General features: G+C 41.8%; 1 protein-coding gene across 1 annotated transcript in view; it reads left to right on the top strand.

Moving 5' to 3' along the window:
• Positions 1 to 20692, top strand: part of LOC137080903 (uncharacterized) — a 470496-nt gene that overhangs the window by 75720 nt on the left and 374084 nt on the right. The gene's annotated exons all lie outside the window — the stretch shown is intronic.

The raw sequence follows: 20692 nt of genomic DNA, 5'->3' as shown, positions 1-20692 counted from the left end.
CGAGTCTGAATCTCCAGATATAATGGGCCCATCGCGCGCTCGCTCCAGCTCCACCAGACGGAGCCCCACCGCGGTCCATCATTGTGCGCTTTCTCAGCTACAGGACTAAAGAAGAGGTCCTTAGAAAAGCGTGGCAGAAGAAAGGGTTTAACTGGAAAGGTAAACAAATAAACTTGGATAACGACTACGCACCCAACGTGCTTCGACAAAGACAGTCCTACGCAGAGACTAAGAAGATACTGAAAAAACGAGGGATAAGGTTTCAGACGCCATTCCCCACGAAACTAAGGGTGTTTTACCCAAATGGAACACAGGTTTATTCCACGGCTGAGGAAGCAACGAAAGAAATGTCAGAGGGCCTACCCGTCACTGTCATAAACCACCCACAATGCTGATGGAACAGTTAAAGAGACTAGCGTGGACCGTGAGCGACGGGAGAGAACAGCGACGAGGTGGAGAGCGCACAACACGAGCAGGACCATCGACTAAAGCTAGACTTGAGCAGTTTCAAAGGGACCCAGCCTAAAGTAACAGGGAGCAGGAGAGAGATAGCCTATGCTAAAATGTGAAGCGAGCAGCCTCAGGTACTTTTTAACTGACTTAGTTATATCCTGTTCGCCCACTGGCCGAAAGTATTAAAGAGCAGATGTTTCCTGCATACGAGTGATATCTGCCTATTTTGATTTAACGCCGGGAAACGACAGTTTTATTTTATTTATTTATTTTTATTTTCTCTTTTGTTTGTTTTTCCACATGAGTGAATGTGTGAACTGAGCAACAAGGATATTTTAGCAGAGGGCCCACCCCTAACTGGGAGGCTTACCCTCCTAGAGACTATACTACATCAGGTCTTACAGGGTTAACCCCACCAATGGGAGTCATTTCAGTTTGGATGTATATAAGTATACATTATTTTACTTGTTTTACTATATGTTTTTGGTTTGCTGCTGTTCTATGCAGCTAAAAATCTGTTCTTGGGACAAGTGGTAATAATGAGACTGAAAACATTTCTTACTCTAATAATAATGATAGACACTAATCAATCATTGAATATCCTCTCCTTCAATGTAAATGGATTGGTCAATCCATAAAAGAGATCCAAAATACTGTCTAAATTGAAAAAGTAAAGAGCTCATTTAGCCCTTCTCCAGGAAACACACTTATCAGAAGCGGAGCACAAAAAATTAAAGAGAGGTCCATATAAGTATGTTTTCTCATCATCCTACGAGTCAGGGCATCGAAGAGGGGTTGTAATCCTAATTTCCCACCAAACCCACTATGAGCATTTATCTGAAAAAAAGATAAAGATGGTCGATATATACTGGTCAAGGGGAGAATTGATGGCTTACTGGTCACCATTCTTAACATATATGGACCACCTGGAAGTGTTTGGGCATTTTACAAACAGTTATTTGAAATTATGATGTCAGAAACCCAGGGAATGTTGATATGTGGAGGGGATATGAATACCAGATTATCTAAACTAGATAGCTCGGGTACAAACTTACCTCAACAAAAATCACTCTGATAAGATAAACTGTATCATGTCAGAAACTGGAATTATTGATATCTGGAGAGATTTCTGGTCAAGATTACACGCATTATTCTGCACCACACTCCACGTACTCTAGAATAGATTACTTTTTTATCTTTAGTAAAGACAGACACAGAATTAAAACATGCAACATTGGAACAATTGATCTATCTGACCATTCCCCCATACATTTATCCATCTACACTAATAACAATCCTAAATCCATAATACGGCGACTTAATTCAAGTATATTAAATGACCCTAAAATTAAAGAACAATTAAGAACTGAAACTGAGTTATATTTTAAGGAAAATGACAATTGAGAAGTTACTCCATCCATCCTATGGGATGCATATAAAGCAGTTATAAGAGGGAAAGTAATTGCCTATACCCCCCTGTTAAAAAAACTAAGGAAAGAGAAGCTTGAAAAGTCCAATCTTAAAGAGTTACAAATGCAGTTACAAAAGCACTTTAGACAATAATAAAAAAATGGAAATAAAAAGATTACAAAATGAAATTGACATAATCTATACTGAAGAAACTCAGAAAAAGCTATTATTTATAAAGCAAGGATATTATGAGGTAGGAGGTAGATCTAAAAAATGGCTGGCATTTAAATTAAGAAAACAACAAGCTGACAGCGCAGTTTACAAGATTAAAAATCCAAAAACTTGCTTAATACACCATGAGATGGATAAAATATAACAGAGCTTTGAAACTTATTATAAAGACCTATACTCCCAGCCAAAATTGGATAACGATAATTTGGTCCGAAAATTCTTAGACTCATTGAACCTACCAAAAGTGACAGAACAAGAAAACAGCAATCTATTAAAGGGGGGGGTGAAATGCTGTTTCATGCATACTGATCTTTTTACACTGTTAAAGACTTGGAATCCCATACTAAACATAGACAAAGTTTCAAAAGTTAAGGTGGACGTTTGATGGGAGTATTTCCGGATCAGCAACTGAGTTGCGCAAATGTTTATATCTGTTCGCTGCATTTCGGTGCCGACTGTTTCATAAACAAGGCCCAGCTCGGCGCCGGATTTTCCCAATCGCCTAATGCTGAAGGATGGAGCAGTCCCAACGTTAGAAGGGTGAGTGAGACTGCTTCAAATGTCTGTGTTTTTTATAGTCCGCTTACTGTCTACACAAACCACGCGTAAACACACAAACACACGTGCACAACTGCACTTCCCACATGTACACCTTCAAAGACAAAAATACGACGATATAATTCAAGTATAAATATGTAAATAACACAAGCCGCTAAGCATATTATATAGTTAGTGTATAACTTGTACCACATAGAGACGTCCTGCTCTAGTCGTTTTTGCTGCTGCTCCTGTTCAACTGCAGCCTCTGGGTCTGATTCCGGATCATAGATGTATGGCTGTATCTGATTAAAAGCCATATTTTTATTTTGAATAAAGTTTTTTTCCCGCTGTTGACACAGCTTTACGACGCACTCGACTCAACATAGCAGCAGCGAGCACACGTCATTATTTAGCTCAGCTCACACGACACGACCCCACCCGCTCGGCTTTTTTCGGAAAGACTCGGAACAGCGCATCTTTCTTATATAATTATTAAAAAAATAAAGACTTTTCGGAGATATGCAGGATGCAATGCTACTCTATAGGTACTCAAGATTGACATGACACTGACTGAAACTGAGTGTTTCACCCCCCCCCCCCTTTAAAGGAAATTACAGAAAACGAAATTAACACAGCAATAAGTAGGCTAAAAGCTCGTAAGAGCCCAGGCACGGATGGCTTCACATCCAAATATTATAAGACGTTTAGAGAACAACTAACTCTTTCCTGGGCTTTCCTGTAGCTCAACCAGTAGAGCGTGGCGCTAGCTCCGCCAAGGTCATGGGTTCGAATCCCAGGGAAAGCAAGAACTGACAATAATGTAAAATGTGTGCCTTGAATGCAATGTATGTCGCTTTGGATAAAAGCGTCTGCCAAATGCATAAATGTAAATGTAAAATGTAACTCCAAGGCTGCGAACAGTCTGCAACTGGGCACTTAAAGGGGGAGAGATCCCCCCCCCCCCCCCCCCATGGAAAGAAGCAACAATCATGGTCATACCAAAAGAAGGTAAAGACAAAACGGAATGTACTCATTATAGACCAATTTCAGTTCTAAATTTAGATGACGAAATTTACACTTCAATAATACCTAAACGACTTAATAATATTATGCCCAATCTTATAAATACAGATCAGACGGGGTTTATTCGCCAGAGGCAGACCCAGGACAGTATTAGACGGACTCTACATGTCATAAAACACATACAAAATAATAGCATAGAAGCAATGTTGATAGGGCTGGACGCAGAGAAAGCCTTTGATTCTGTGAGGTGGTCTTTTCTTTATCAAGTTTTAACTAAGTTTGGCTTTCATGAAACCATTATCAAGGCGACCCAATCAATTTACAATAAACCAACAGCTCGAATAAAAATAAACGGTAACTTGTCAAAGCCATTTACATTAGAAAGATCATGTAGACAAGGGTGCCCTCTCTCCCCAACCTTATTTGCTCTGTTTATAGAACCACTCGCCCAGTATATAAGACAAGATGACTACATTAAAGGAATAAATATGTGAGGGGGGGACCAAAAACTATCGCTATTCGCAGACGATATATTAATTTATTTAGGCCAGCCAAAGGAATCGTTACAGAGGCTGATGTCCACACTAGAAGAATTTGGGTCATTCTCAGGATATAAATTAAATATCCAAAAAACTCAGGTCTTGAACTTTAACTTCGAACCTCCTAGAGAATTACAAAACAAATAATCTTAAATCTTATATGGGGTCAGAATTCTATGAAATTTTATGCAGAGACACCACAGCACTATTCAAATTTAACTATGGGCCATTAAACTCAAAAATTAAGTCTGATCTATCAAGATGGAGTCTTATTCCCTCTCTAGGGCTAATAAACAGAATTGAATCAGTAAAGATTAGCATCCTGCCACGCCTCTTGTACCTTTTCCAAACCCTCCCTGTTGAAGTTACTAAACAATTTGTGGAATGGGATAAAAGCAGTGGCAGTGGCTCAGTGGTTCATGTAGATTGTCTACAAACCAGGAGGTTGGTGGTTCGATCCCCGGTTCCACCTGACCAAGTGTCGAGGTGTCCATGAGCAAGACACCTAACCCCAGCTGCTCCCGACGAGCTGGATGGTGCCTTACATGGCTGACATCGCCGTCGGTGTATGAATGGGTGAATGTGAGGCGATATGTAAAGCACTTTGGATGGCCATAGGGTCTGTTGAAAGCGCTATATAAATGCAGTCCATTTACCATTTACCATAAAATAATTTCTCGCTTTATATAGCAGGGGAAAAAAACAAGGATAAAATACAACACATTACAGCTTGTAAAGGATAAAGGAGGCCTGGCACTGCCGTGTTTAAGAGATTACTACTACGCTGCCCAGTTAAGACCTCTGGTTTGCCTGTGCCCCAACCTAGGGACAGCATCATTTTGAACTTATTTCGGTTAACATATAATGAGATTACTATAACAAAAATCATAACAAGGCTGTACCAATGTCTCCAAGAAAGCAAACCAATAAACACGCAATACGTCAAAAAGAAATAGGCATAGCAATAGATGAGAATGAATGGGAAGTAATGTGTAAAATGCAGTGGAAGACAACTTACTCGATAACTTGGAGAGAATTTGGATGGAAAAACATAATGAGATTTTGTATTACCCCTGCGCAGAAAGCTCACCAAAATATAGGAACAGGGTGCTGGAGACAGTGCGGCGACAGTGTTGCTAATCACCATCACATATTCTGGGCTTGCCCAAAAGCTGTACCCTATTGGCAAAAGGTACACAGATGCCTAGAGAATATTTTCCAAACTAATATCCCTTTTGATATCTTACACATGTACCTAGGTCTGGAAACCCCAAATCTGACTTCAACTGCAGACAAGTATCTGTTTAGGATTCTGTTAATGTCAGCCAGAAAAGCCCTGAGAAGAAAATGGCTTCAACCAGACCCACCGGGTACTGAAGAATGGCACAATACTAAGAAAAGGAAAATTTTATTAGTTTATGGTCTAACTGGACAGAATATATAAGAGCAATAAGACCAGATCTCATCTGAGATTTGAGTAACAAGGGAAAAATGGAGTGGATAACAGGAGAGAGAGGATAAAATCAAAATGTAGTAAGTAAAATACAAGATTGTACCTACTTGCACAATTTTACCCACTTGTACCCTTGTATATAGTTGTGTTGTTGTTGTTTTTTCTAATCTATTTTTTTTATATTTTTTATATATTTCTTGTAATTTTGTCTAATTGTTTTTACAAAAGGTCAACATGTATAAGGGGCAATACCTAATATTAATCCTCTTTTTTTCCTGGACTAAATTATATATTTGGAAAAGTGCATAATTAACAAGAATCTCTCTCACACAAACTCTGGGAAGATGATGTGCAGAAGATGACTGCCTAGGCTGGAAGTTATGGTAAAATTACGTTCCCCTGAAAGATATGTGGGTCTGGAAGATATGTGTGTTTGATCTAGTTACTTGAGTTTAAATAATTTCATTTGTAACGCACAGGCCATCATTTTTTCTTCAAGCCTCAGGGTCGCTATATGACCTGGCGGCTAGTGTACATAGTTATAACTGTCAGCACAACTGTTCGTTCACTCAAGATGTTAGATATCATAATGTTTGGTCGCATGAAGATATGCTTTCAAAATCCCATTCTGTATGACGTACGTTTTTCTCTCGGTCTGAATGGTGGGGCTCTATATAATTAGTTGGAATGTACACGGGCTGAATTCTCCCATCAAGTGCACAAGATGCTTGGAATTTTTACACCGTAAATCTGTATCCATAGCATTAATTCAAGAGTCGCATTTAAAATCTGTAGATGTCCATCATTTTCAAAACAAACAATTCAAGTTGGTGGCGCACTGATGTGCTGACACTAAAACAAAGGGAGTTCTAATTTTTGCAAGTAGGAAATTACAGATATCAATAGACTATACAGATAATTTGATGAATGGAAGATGTGTGTGCGCTCTTGTTGAAATTAATAATACTATGCTTTTAGCTTCTGTCTACGCCCCAAAGATATTTAATCCATCCTTTTTATATCACTTGAAAAAAGTTTAAGCAAATTTCCTGATATACCCCTTATTATAGGAGGTGATTTTAATTCGTATCTAGACCCAGTGATGGATCGATCATCTGGAGGACACTCCTCTCCCTCAATCTCATCGCTTGCATTTAAAACATTTATATCCAATTTAAACTTGGTTGATTTATGGCACTTTAGAAATGACAATTTGAAAGATTTTTCTTTCTACTCTGCTCGTCACCACACATATTCTAGGATTGATTATATATGTGTCTCGCCATTTTGATTAACAGTATTCCGCATATAACAATGTTACCCATTCTTATCTCTGATCACTCTCCAATACTTTGCAATATTACGCCTTCTACCTTTAACGACAGTCTGTTGACAAATCCAGAGTTTATTGCAAAATTAAAAAACAGATTAAGGAGTTCTTAGAAATTAACAGATCACATTGTACAAATCCACAGATATTATGGAAGACTTGCAAGTGTTTTATAAGAGGGTCTTGTATAGCTTTTTCTTCAAAATTGAAAGCACGTAGAATGAGGAGAATGTCTGAGATTGAACAAGAGGTACAGTCGTTAAAGGGACAACAAAAAGTACACTTCACGGAGCAAAGAAGTAATACTATATCCGCTCTGAGGGGGGAATATAATTCTTTGTCTTTGCACAAGGCTGAGTTCATCGTGCATAGAACTAGACTAAAATATTATTTTCAGGGAGACAGACCCTCTCATTTGTTAGCGTGGAAATTGAAATAAAATGAGGCAAAATGCTCAATAAATGCCATAAGAAATAATAGGGGCGATATTATAAAAGAGCCCAAACAAATTAATCAGGTATTTTATGATTTTTATAAGAGTTTATACACTTCTGATAATCCTGTATATTTGCATAAATGCAAAGCCTCTATTAATAGCATTACTTTACCAAAATTACAATTGGCAGATATAGATTTTTTGGAGGACTCCATAACATTTGAAGAGTTAAAGATGGCAGTTGAATCTCTTAAAAAAGGGAAGTCCCCAGGCTCAGATGGAATCCCCCCTGAGCTCTATATGGCCTTGTGGGACACAGTAGGAGTGTTAAAGGGTTACTTCAGCGATTAGCATATGGCTTTGTATTAGTAGAAACCCTGGAGTGTATGGAGCCAGAATGGTGACTTTAAAATTTGGCATCACAAATTAAAATTGTCATTGAAAACAAAAGCAGAACTGAAAAAGGAAACATTGGCATTGAAACATTTGCATTGAAAACAGTTGTATTGGCATTGAAACAAGTATTGGCACTGAAAAAATAAAATTATTAAAATATTACAATCGTATTCTTTTATTGAATTGGGATTTATTTGTATTTTTCAATGACAATCTTCAGTTCCCTTTCGAAAGGGAACTCGAGCTGCGTCAGCTGACGCTATGGGGGAACGCCTCCAGCGTGACCGGTGTCTGAGCTACTATCAAACCACAGCAATCCTATTGACCGGCGACAGCCTATGATGTCATCAAGGTGCGACCAGGAAGTATATAAGGGCGCCTTGCAAACATGACACCAGCATCTTCGTCTTCAGGGACTGTTTTTGTCTGAATGCTTCAAATCAAAGGTAATCCAGATTCATTTATTTTCTGCCTGGGATTAAGAGCATGCACAGTCAAGCTCTTGTGGAGTCATTTGTTCGATTGTGTGTAATGTGAGCGAAGTTTTCAATCCGAGATCGCTCCGTTCTCATCTAGCGCTCTTCCTGAGGGAAGAGCGTTTTTGCATCTGAGATTAGTGATGTGATCCCCGCTCACGCTGAGGCTGAGCGCGGATGCACGTCACATTCCCTCGGATGGGGTCGCCGATCGCCGCGAGGGGATGTTTCCCTCCGGCGATCTAGCGACTGACGAGACTAATCACGAATGCTCGTAGGGATGGCTGGTGAGAAGGGAAATTAATTTCTCAGCCATCCTGACTGTGTATGCTGAGCCGATGGCTGTTATGAGCGCGCTGCATGCAGGCTGCGGCCGTCATGTGGGCGCATTAAAGGAGAGATCGCTCGTTTAAACGGAACGATCGATTTCTCCCCGGCCATAAAACCGTCGGCTCAGTTGAGCTTTTCCATTCCTTCCTGATCTCCTGACTGAGATCGTGAGGGTATGGAAGAACCCATATTCAGTGTATTCACGGACATCAGCGGGTGTTAAATGCTGATGTTTGGAGGATGGGTGTTCTAGCTCCAACCCTGCCATCTGAGCTTCTTTCAACTATGTTTCAAGAAGTTTAGATGACGGGGCATACACGGCAGCGGGTCAGCCTGGTGCTACTTTTACGCCGTGTCGGTGTTGCAAGTATACTGGGAAGACCTGCTGAGGGATCTCAATCAGGGAAAATACCCTGACCCGCGGCGCAGCTGTGCGCCATATCAGCGATAGCAGGGCCTGAGGGCCAGTGTCACAGAAGCGCGGGTGGTGGTGTCCGAGGACCCGCACACCGCTGAGATCCGGGTCCCAGGCAGGCGGGAGGCGTCACGGTATACGGACCAGTGACGGGGCCTGAGTGCCAACATTGCCTCTCATGCTCCCCGCGGTTAAGGGCGGGGCGCAAAGAGGCGGACTCCCACATAAGAGGAATAGTATCACAACGCTGTTGGCGTGAATGAAATATCCCTCCCTTAGGTGAGTGAGTTAAGAATTACATCTCATTTACTGCTCTTCTTCATTTTCTCCCCAGGCGCTTCTTACATCCGGCCCTGAGGGGGGCCATGACGATGATACTCTAGACCCCGCCTGGCTGGGCTGTGAGAAGCGCACCCTCAGGCGGTTGCGCTCCCAAACATGCATACTGTGAGTAAAACTTATGTGTGGATATCGTCGCGCAGGAGGCGAGCTGGTAAGTCCCCCTTGCGAGGGAAACATTTATTATATATGTTGTGTGAGACTTCATGCTCCCCGCCAAGGGTTTGGGGATCACGGTATCGATGGAGGACACCATAGGGCCCTGTAGTTCCCCTGTCCGGTGGCTAGAACGATTTTTTAGATGCCGTTATGTGGTATGTCTAGAGCTAGCTTTGCTAGGAGAGAATAGCCGCCATTGTATGTACAGCTGTGCGAACAGTTTTTTTGCCTTCTCTCTGTGTGATGAAGCAGTATTGAGGCAACCGCTCATTCTTGTAGGAATGTAGGAATGATTGTTTTAGGCGAGTGTGCTCTCCTAGTCAAACAGGAAGCTCTTAGCCACCCCAGGGTAAAGCGGTCAACGTTGCCCCTCGTGGAATTTCATAGACGGGAGGGTGAGTTTAGGCTTACGCACGAACTACAGATTTATGTCTTGCCTCGCAGGGCTTAGACGGAGTATTATTGAGGTTTTTTCGCTTCCCCGAGCCACGTATAATACTCTTATGTAGGCTGGCCCTCTCCGGGCCACTGCATCGGTTGGCCTAGGCTTTTGCGGGATGGGGGGCATTTCTTTCCAAAGAAGGAAAGTAATTATCGCCCGAGGCCCTCGGTTTGAATATTGCGGGGCATTTTCTTTCGCATCCCTAGTCAGCCTCCTCTTACATTAGAGTCGTCCGGCCAAGGCCCGCCCCCTTCTCTGCGTTTTGGGGTTTTTAGTAATGCAGGTTGGTGTGAAGCAGAATGAACAGCGACTTAGCCAGTGGTCGTGGGGCGGGGTTTGGCGTCCCACGCTTGTACGCAGGTGGGCTATTTTTGCGAAAACCCCGCTTTCCAGAGCTTGTTGTGGCTGCCACATTCTGGCGGCCCCTGGCCCCATCCTGAAGGATGTTGGGCCGGTGGGTAGCATATTTGTGAATATTTTTTTGCCCTCTGCTCTGTGTCTTCTGCTCCACCTTTTAGGGCTCGGGTTGAGCTGCACTCGCAACCTGCGTGCTTCTTAATGGTTCGGTCGGATGCTCCCCTGGAAGCCGAAGCATTGCCATGGCTGACGCCCTAGCGTGAACGGTAGGCCGCTGCATGAAGGAAGAGCGGCCGCCCTGACGCAGGTGACGTAAGTTGTACTCCCCTCGCTTTGAGGGTCTAGGTACTTTCTGCTGAGTACACTGCTTTTGGCAATGTGTTTAGGCTATGTCTGTAGGCACTGCCGGATGGGACTGCGTCATCGCATGGAGGACCCCGTGAGCCTCCGGGATGAAGCCAGCCCCGGGAGGGGCATGGGCTACCAGCTGGCTGTGAGCAGCCAGCTTGGGCAGTCCTGGCAGTGGACTCTGAGCAGGAGGCCTCAGCAGGCCTCCTTGCGGGTGAGTCGCGACATCGGGCCAATGTGCGCCTGGGAGGAATATCCCCGACGATGTCGGCTTCAGCAGTACCTCGTCGACAAGCAGGACCATCATGGCCTCCCTGGGGTGATTCCCCAGGTGGTAACTGGATGTCTAGGTCTTCGTCAGCCAAGCAGACAGCCACTGTCAGCCCGACTTGGAGCGGCCAGCATTCATCCGACCTGCCAGCGAGCATTCGTCGCTGGCATGGCTACAAGCCCAGTTAGTAGGCCTCCCTAGGCCTCCCTGAGGGCCTGCTGGGGTGCAGCAGGCCTTGCCGGGCTTCCCTTGAGGGGGTATTCCCGTGCTTCAGGTGTTAGACGGCAGGTAGTAGGCCTCACCAGGCCTCCCTGAGGGCCTGCTGTGGTAGCAGTAAGCCTCGTCTGGCTTCCCCCAAGGGGTCGTTCCTGGGCTTCAGTCACTGGATGATAGGTAGTAGGCCTCGCGGGGCCTCCCTGAGGGCCTGCTGGGATGCAGCAGGCCTCATCTGGCTTCCCCTGAGGGGGTACTCCAGGGAACTAGCGCTGGATAACAGTTCCTGGGCTCCAGTCACCAGATGGCAGGTAGCAGGCCTCACCAGGCCTCCCGGAGGGCCTGCCGGGTTGCAGCAGGCCTCATCTGGCTTCCCCTGAGGGGGTGGTCCAGGGCCTCGGCCACTGGGTGACAGGGATTAGGCCTCGCTAGGCCTCCCGGAGGGTGAGCCCCGGTTCCCGGTTCCTATGACAGTGAGCATGGTTGCTAGCCAGGGCGGCTAGCATGATCTGCTATCAGGTAGCAGGCCTCACCAGGCCTCCCTGAGGTCGTTCCCTGGTCTCAGTGCCGGCTACGAGTAGCCTGGCAAGTAGTAGGCCCTGCGGGGCCTCCCAGGGGGAATGAGTTCCTTGGACGGAGACACATAACTGGCTCAAGCTGACAGCTAGTGGTTCCTGCCATCAGGCTTCGGTCCTAGCCGGCAGCACCTGATGGCGGGCGCATACTCTAGCACGACGAGTTTACACTGCTGCTATGCGGTCCTTACAGGACAGGGACTTGCATAGGTTGCCTACAGCATGGTACCTACCAGGCAGGCTTAAGAGCTCCCCTCTTAGGAGGGTTGTCTGTGAGCTTACGGCCGCCTGGGCCTGGTCAGTTGGTCGTAGGCCCCTCGGGGCCTCCCTGTGAGATCAGCCTGTAGGCCTTCTCAGGCCTCCTGAGCACCCCTGTAATGTATGTGCTCGGTAGATCCTAGGATCGAGCAGCTGACTCCCCTCGCTAGCAAGGGTAGGAAAGCACTACGCTGAGCGCTGTTCTCCAGGATAGCCCGTCTCTGAGTTCCGGCCTGAGGCGGACACTGCCAGTTCGCAGTCCCTCAGCTTGATGCCTCTCCAGAGGCGAGTTTCCAGAGGCTCTGTTGTTAACAGACTGGGCTGGCAGATGGAAGCGCCCCGCATAGTGACGCCAGGTCAAGCCTCCCTGGTGGCATTCGGTGAAGTTCTTCCCGAATAGTGACTGGCTGGGGCGCCCTCGGGTCCCCTAGCCACATTCCCTTAAAGGAACCCCTTCTGTCGAACAGGTTGGTTCCAGGCCATTGAGCGGCCGGGGTAGGGTACATGAAGGTGCCCCAAGGCCACAGCTCGGGCTATGACCGTAGGGAATGCTGTCACTGACAGCCTAATGTGACCAGAGGGGGAGTGGTTCAGGCATTTCAGTTGAATTTGCTTGTCCTGACAGTTGTCACTGCCAGTAGGCATGCACTCCCCTCGGCATGGCGGCGTGGGTATATCGTTCCCCATAGCGTCAGCTGACGCAGCTCGAGTTCCCTTTCGAAAGGGAACGTCCCCGGTTACGAATGTAACCTTAGTTCCCTGAGAACAGGGAACGAGACGCTGCGTCACTTTTGCCATGCCTCGGGGCCTGCCTGCGAACAGTCCCTTCAGACGAAGAAGCTGGTGTCATGTTTGCAAGGCGCCCTTATATACTTCCTGGTCGCACCTTGATGACATCATAGGCTGTCGCCGGTCAATAGGATTGCTGTGGTTTGATAGTAGCTCAGACACCGGTCACGCTGGAGGCGTTCCCCCATAGCGTCAGCTGACGCAGCGTCTCGTTCCCTGTTCTCAGGGAACTAAGGTTACATTCGTAACCGGGGACGATTTTTTCTTCATGTCACTCTTTTTCAGTGACAGATTTTTTTTACAATGTCAGTTTTTTTTTCAATGTCACTGATTTTCAGTTTCAACTTTCTGTCACTGTTTTGGCGTGGAGAGGGGCGGGGTCTGAGGGGAGGGGTAAGTAGAGCGTAGTTTGCATATCATTTGCATATAGGTATACTGAAGCCGTCACCAGCTCTGAAGCTGCATTACTAATGTCCAGTTTACCGGGAACTTCCAAGCCGCAAGTCTGTTTTTTTTATATCTGCCATTTACATGTTTATTCACCGGTCACCATATGCACAGAATAAGGCTAAAAGTCCGGTTTGGCAAAAAATAATTAACGTTAGGTGTCTGTCGAGTACATCACAACAGTGGCTAACAGTAACATAGCCTGTGACGTTAACACTGACATGATAATCAGCAGGGCGCCGGCTGTGTAACACTACTGACATCCCCAACCACACACACACACACACACAGGAGAGCCGCTAGTTCGGCTTAAACGCAGCGTTACACAGTAACTCCTAGGGCCGCGAATGTGCTTCTATCTGTATTTAATGGTGCTCATGTGACGGCACTGGATTCTGCTGTGCTGGTGTGATAATGCTGAACGTTTTGCGTTAGCACGTTTATGACGTCTTGTGCAGCAGCACAACTAAATTAAATACAGATAAAAGCACACTCGCGGCCCTAGGAGTAACGTTTGTCTCCGGTGTGTGTGTGTGTGTGGTTGGGGATGTCAGTAGTGTAACTTACACAGCCGCATTAACCACAGTTAAGTTAGCCAACACGGCTAATGTTAGTAGGCTAATTTACATGTTCCAGTCGACGTCGGAAAAAACAAAACAGCATAACGGCCGTTAAAAGTTAAGCAAGCCGGCCAGGTTGCACAAGAAAACATATAAATGGCAGATAAAAAATATACAAAAAGACTTAAACTTGCGGCTTGGAAGTTCCCGGTAAACTGGACATTAGTCATGCAGCTTCAGAGCTGGTGACGGCTTCAGTATACCTATATGCAAATGATATGCAAACTACGCTCTACTTACCCCTCCCCTCAGACCCCGCCCCTCTCCACGCCAAAACAGTGACAGAAAGTTGAAACTGAAAATCAGTGACATTGAAAAAAAACTGACATTGTAAAAAAAAAACTGTCACTGAAAAAGAGTGACATGAAGAAAAAATCTGAAGATTGTCATTGAAAAATACAAATAAATCCCAATACAATAAAAGAATAAAATTGTAATATTTTAATAATTTTATTTTTTCAGTGCCAATACTTGTTTCAATGCCAATACAACTGTTTTCAATGCAAATGTTTCAATGCCAATGTTTCCTTTTTCAGTTCTGCTTTTGTTTTCAATGACAATTTTAATTTGTGATGCCAAATTTTAAAGTCACCATTCTGGCTCCATAGGAGTGGGGACACTAAAATTATGATCTAAGTTATTCAACTTATTATACAAATAAAATGTATGAATTAGGTCTTATTTAATTCTATAAAATATAATACTGATCTGCCAACATTGTCGCTATATGATAAATTAAAATAAGCTGATAACATCACTGTTTTCTCCAGTACGACTGTACAGCCAAATCTAATTTTGTCGCAATATTATCCTGTTTGACACTGTGAAGCTGCTTTGACACAATCGTGATTGTAAAAGCGCTATATAAATAAAGTTGATTGATTGACTGGAGTAAATTCAAAGGATTGTGCTTTCCCCCCTCATATCCCCCTGAGACAAGAGATTTATGCATTTTATTTCTGGAAAAATTCCTCCCATGACGCAAATATCGTCAATTTTGCGCCATCGGAGGAATTGTTGGCCAGAGGTTAAAGACTACAGCCAGCAGAGGGAGCCATTTCCGCATATTTTCAACTTGCGCATGTGGGATGGAGATCACACTCACAGCTCAGCTCGCAGCTGCAGCCTCAGGCATTTATGTTTAAACGGTGCGGCCAGCAGAGCAAAGTAAGTCTTTCAACTTCTCAAACTAATTCCTATGAAAGTTAAGCTTTCAAAGGCATAAACTGAAAACGCGGCAGACTGAACATGCGCTGTGAATCTATGCCGCGGACGCGTTTACCTCAGCTCTCATCACAAGCTCATCCATGACTGTCATTGTGACTCCTACAGCATTTTGGGATGTGAGACTCCCTCAGCGGCTAAATCACATATTGAACACACACGTTCAGTTTTTAATTGTAGTGTCTGTTCTCTAAATGAACTGATTGTATGAAGATGATCAGTGATTCAGTAATCTAGTAGTGGTGGCCTCGTAGGGAAGCGAAGCATTCTGGGAATTGTAGTCTTTCATCCGCATGAGACAAAAAATTATTTTCTGTCTTTTCTCAGTCTAGAAAGCACCAAATAAAAAAATAATTTCACATTTCTACTACATTAATGACCCAGTTTAAATACAGATTCATCTTCCCAGTGCTGAAGTGCCCCTTTAATATTAGATTCTATAAACTATGCTCTAGAACATAAAACGTTTCATAGGAATCAAAAGACTGCTCTTATATCATTACTGTTAAAAGATGGAAAAGATCCCATGGAATGTTCCAGTTATCGCCCCATATCATTGAAATGTGGAGATATTAAATTATATGCTAAAGCTCTTGCACTAAGATTGGATAAGGTAATGGATAAATTAGTTGATCCCGATCAAACAGGCTTTATTAGGGGTCGTTTGGCTGCAGACAATGTCCATAGATTGTTTCACATTTTGGAAAGGGCAGAATTGTATACTGAAGACTGGGCTTTGTTCTCTCTGGATGCTGAGAAGGCCTTTGACAGGCTGGAATGGTCATATCTGTGGGCAGTAATGAAACATCTTGGGTTCGGTCCAAAAAAATGTTCTATGATACCAATTCTATACGAAACTCCCTTGGCCTCTGTTATTACAGGTACCTGTCAGTCTTCATCTTTTTCATTGCAGAGGGGCACAGTGCAAGGTTGCCCTCTCTCACCGTTATTATTCGTGTTATCATTAGAACCGCTGGCTCAAGCCATAAGAGAGCACAAATCTATATATCCCATTGTTGTTCAGGGTTCTAAACATTCTATATCACTTTATGCATACGACATTCCTCTGTTTCTTTCCAACATCCAAATATCAATCTCACATGTGTTAGCCCTATTCAATACATAAAAAAATCTGGCAGGTTATAAAATAAATTGGCATAAATCCACATTACTCCCTCTAAATTCACCTGCCACTAATGTTCAATATCCTTCCTCCATTCCTGTAAGTAATGTTATCTCCTATTTAGGAATTAAAATATACACAAAGTTGTCAGAAATCAGTCACAAAAATTATAGGGAAATCTCTCAAAAGGTGACAGAAGATTTACAGCGAGGGAGTTATCTTCCAATTTCTTTACAAGGAGGAATTTCAATCGTTAAGATGAATATTCTCCCAATTTCACCCACACCTAAATTTCTTGAGCAAATCCAATCTTTGATTTCCAAATTTATATGGAACAATAAACAAGCTAGAATTAAATCTTCCACTTTGCAGCGCCCTAAATTGATGGGAGGATTGTCTTTTCCTTACTTAAAATTTTATTACTGGGCATTTCAACTAAGAGCTTTAAGGGTCTGGATGGATGAGAATTGCAAGGTGCCTTGGAAATCCATAGAGACCGCATTGGTACAGCCGAACAGGCTTCAAGATCTTCCATATACAAATTTAAAAGGCAAGAGATTTAAAGTTAAATTTGGCACTATAATTGCTAATTTTTTGACAATTTTGAAAAAAACAGAGAAACTGTTTGAAACAGTACCTACATTTCATAAACTCTCCCCTTTATGGAACAATACTAACATATTGGCAGATCAGAAACCTTTCACATCCCCACTTTGGGCTGCTAAGGGAATTTGTACGCTTGGAGACATTTATGGTAAAGATGGTTTATTTTCATTTAATAATCTACAGACTTTGTTTGACATACCTGGTTCTTCTTTTTTTTTCTTTATTTGAGATTGAGATCAGCCATGAAAACTTACAGAGAGGCCTGGTTTCACAAATTTATAATTCTCTTTTAAAAACTGTGTAAACATTTATCAGTTGAGATAGTATGGGAAAAGGACTTAGAGCAGGCTGGACATCGTCCTGATTGGCTCTCGGTATGGTCAAATATGAGTGAAACATCTCGAAATTGGAGTCATCAACTTATTAATTTTAAAACTATTCATAGAGCCTATGCGACGCCATATAGATGATACAGAATGGGATTAATATCTGATCCTAACTGCACTATATGTCAAAGTTCCGTAACTGGTACAATGTATCACATGTTTTGGGAATGTTCAGTAATTAATTATTTTTGGACTCAAGTTTATTGGGACTTAGAACAACTGATTAACCATAAGATCACTCCGGATGCTTGCCTGTGCTTGCTGAATGATGTTTCTTCCCTGGACCTTAGTATGGTAGACAAAAGGATTCTTTTTTTGTGTTTCACTGCTGCAAAGAAAACAATAATTGCACTTTGGTGGGACATTAAGGCAGACATTTCAAGACTGTGGTTACTGAATATGCAACAAATATTTAATATGGAATGTTCCTTAGCTAGATTTAATAACGCTAAACCAAGAATGGTACAGGCCTCGAAAAGAGCTGTCAAATGTATTTGTGATTTTTTTATTAGATAGTGGGATGTAGATGTATCTCCCTGGCATGGTGAAGTATTTATATCTAGGGTACAACTATGTCTTCTAAAATATGCATACGTGTTATGTAAGCAGTCCTGACAGAATTTGTTTCTTATGTTTTGTTTTTCTGTTTTGTTGTTTTCTGTTTGTTCCTTGTATGTTCTTTTGGAAATCTAATAAAAAATAAGTCACAAAAAAATAAAGTATTTGTAATCAAAACTTAGTTTAGTAATAATTATTATTGATATCATCATTATCTTGGATAGGTTTTTTCATTTAGGTTTTTCAACAGCACTCAATACAGCCACTGTCGTGCAAACACTGATGTTTTACACAGATTAAATAAACTTACATTGACATAACAAACTTACACAAATCATCAGTTCACCCGTGCTCATGTATTATCAGCATCAGTTGTCCCAGTCTGATAGAAACGGTTTTTGATTCTGGACTGGTGATCTGAGAACAGCCGCATCCCGTTCCTGAATCGAGAACTGCTGTAGCTCTGTGTGTGTGTGTGTGTGTGTGTGTGTGTGTGTGTGTGTTTGTGTGTGTGTGTGTGCTGAGCTGCGAACTGCTGCAAGCTGAATATATAGTCTATATCAAACCTACAGTTTTGATTACATTTTAAAATGTGTATCGAATTAAATAAGATAAAAGCTGTTCCTGAAAATATCATGCATTATTGATAAAACAAATAAATGTTTAGTTTGACCATTTTACAATCCATTGTTTCCAAACTTTAAAATAATACAGTGATAGGACAGCTTTATTTGATGATGTTTCCAAACATGAATCGTTTTAACGAAATCTTAATTTCGTTCCTCTGAACAAATAACACGCATGCTTAGACTCATGTCAGAAAGTGAATAACTATAGTAACTTGTGGGATCAGCGCTGATTTGAGACGCGAACAGTTTAGAAGGTGGCTTTTGATTCTTGTTGATATTTCATCAAAAATATTGTTCATTATCCTACAGATTACAGATCGGTTATTTTCCACTCCTGACATAGATAGTCAACGCTTGCAGGTTCGGCGTGCGAATCCTCAAGTTAATTTTACTTTACCGAGCCTTTGTAGCAAAGGCTTCCACAGACGGCGCCGGTTACAGCTCGCTCGTCGCCCTTTACGTTACTTCGTATCAGCACAACGCCAAGCTTTCCTCCGTGACTTTTCCGCACGCTGCTTCCAAAACTTCCCCACCATATCTCTACAATAATGATGGAAGACGAGCCTGACAGAAGTGACTGTCTCATGTATATTAACTAAATTATCTTATATGCATACTACAGCGCAGGGATTGGACTGAATGAGCTTTATGTCATGAATATATATCGAGAATTATCGACGTCAGCATGTCCCCAGCAGTCCATACTTGGACCAAAAAGCCCGCACTGACGTCAGCATTTGTGACGTTGCTCTGACTCAGCTTTTCAAACCGGAAGACAGAAATCGCTCTGAAAAATGCAAAAATTACTTTTTTTTCACATATGAATAACATTAATGAGTACCCTTAGTGTTTTCAATGATGTGCAGCCTATACATATCTGTTTACATCTCAAAAAAATTTGTTTTGGGGTTTCATGACCCTTTAAAAAAAAAAACTCAAAATGCCCCAGAACCGACTAGTGTCCCTACTTTCCATGATTGGTCACAATTGTAAATGGACCTGTAAAACCATATCTGGATCAATGCCACATACCCTCTTTTTAGATATCAGAGAACAATTTAAAATATTGTTTTAACTCATTCTAGGGAACCTTTACGAAATACTACTACTACTACTACTAATAATAATAATAATAATAATAATAATAAATGTTATTATTATTATTATTATTATTATTATTATTATTATTATTATTATTATTATTATTATATGTTTCTTTTTATAGTAACTTTCAAGAACCCAAGTAAATCCAATGCATACTTTTTAATAAATGTAGCCTATATTAGCGACACCTACTGTTCATATATGTATTTCAATATACCACTGTTAAACATGTTACTCCGCCCAGTACTTAGTCTGAATGATGGATCATCTTTCATTGGCATACATGACAGTCTTCACTGTAGTGCACACACAATACATTTGAAATTATTCAACACTAGGGCTTTTGCTGTGAAACTTGAGAAACTTCAAGCCATCTTGTTTTAGTAAAGTTTTCAGTGTGTATTATTAATTATTAATATACCAAAGACACTCATTAATTGTTTAATTATTATTAATTTTAATAACAATACATTTATATGTTCCAGAAATGTAACACCCCTAATTGTAATTTCTGCACCCACTGCAGAAGGAAGCGTTACATCGAATCACACCCTTGTGAAAAAGAAGTGTGCTTAATTGTATTGAAAGTGTATTTTTTGTGCACTTAATATATTTAAAGTATATTTTTAAAAAACTGCACTTGTAGATAATATGATATAATTAAAATTAAGTGCCACTTAAGTGTACTTAAAGAGAATACACTTTACTGACAATATTTCTAAACACACTTAAGTACACTTTTTTAAAATTCACTTTGTAATAATATCTAATTAATTTGTACTTTAACAAAGTACACTTTCATGACGATATTTATAAACACACTTTAGTGCACTTTTAATAAGTGCACTTTGTAATAATATCTAGTTAATTTTCACTTAAAGAAAGTACACTTGTATGACAATATTTATAAACACACTTAAGTGCGCTTTTTAAAAATGCACCTTGTAATAATGTCTACACCTACATTTACTTAAACCATTTTAATTATGAGTTTGTTTCATAAAGTGCACTTATTTTACTAATGACAAAGCACATGGAAAATAAATGATGAACCGTTTGGATCATTACGGATGAGACGTTATATGCTACAAATAACGAGTCAAGTAAGTATATCTTGATATAAGCTCTCTTGATTTTACATTTTCACCGTAACATGGTAGCTCTCTATTACGGTGTAAGTTATTTAGTTTAATCGCAGATAGGATAGATGCA

The sequence above is a fragment of the Pseudorasbora parva genome, chromosome 1, assembly GCF_024679245.1.
Source record: "Pseudorasbora parva isolate DD20220531a chromosome 1, ASM2467924v1, whole genome shotgun sequence".
In the NCBI taxonomy this organism is placed as follows: domain Eukaryota; kingdom Metazoa; phylum Chordata; class Actinopteri; order Cypriniformes; family Gobionidae; genus Pseudorasbora; species Pseudorasbora parva.
This window is presented reverse-complemented; position numbering and strand designations above follow the sequence as displayed.